At 45.5% G+C, this 492-nt stretch overlaps 1 long non-coding RNA gene across 1 annotated transcript in view; it reads right to left on the reverse strand.

The window, feature by feature from the left end:
- Positions 1-492, reverse strand: part of LOC116686776 (uncharacterized) — a 19,396-nt gene that overhangs the window by 7,476 nt on the left and 11,428 nt on the right. The window lies entirely within an intron of this gene.

Below are 492 nucleotides of genomic sequence, written 5' to 3' on the forward strand. Positions count from 1 at the left end.
GAGAACATGGATCCATCATGCCTTGTTACCACTGTGCAGGCTGGTGGTGGTGGTATAATAGTGTGTGGGATGTTTTCTTGGTACACTTTAGGCCCCTTAGTGCCAATTGGGCATCGTTCAAATGCCACGGCCCACCTGAGCATTGTTTCTGACCATGTCCATCCCTTTATGGCCACCATGTACCCATCCTCTGATGGCTACTTCCAGCAGGATAATGCACCATGTCACAAAGCTTGAATCATTTCAAATTGGTTTCTTGAACATGACAATTAGTTCACTGTACTAAAATGGCCCCCACAGTCACCAGATCTCAACCCAATCGAGCATCTTTGGGATGTGGTGGAACAGGAGCTTAGTGCCCTGGATGTGCATCCCACAAATCTCCGTCAACTGCAAGATGCTATTCAATCAATATGGGCCAACATTTATAAAGAATGCTTATAGCACCTTGTTGAATCAATGCCATGTAGAATTAAGGCAGTTCTGAAGGCA

Source organism: Etheostoma spectabile, unplaced genomic scaffold (assembly GCF_008692095.1).
Source record: "Etheostoma spectabile isolate EspeVRDwgs_2016 unplaced genomic scaffold, UIUC_Espe_1.0 scaffold465, whole genome shotgun sequence".
NCBI lineage: Eukaryota > Metazoa > Chordata > Actinopteri > Perciformes > Percidae > Etheostoma > Etheostoma spectabile.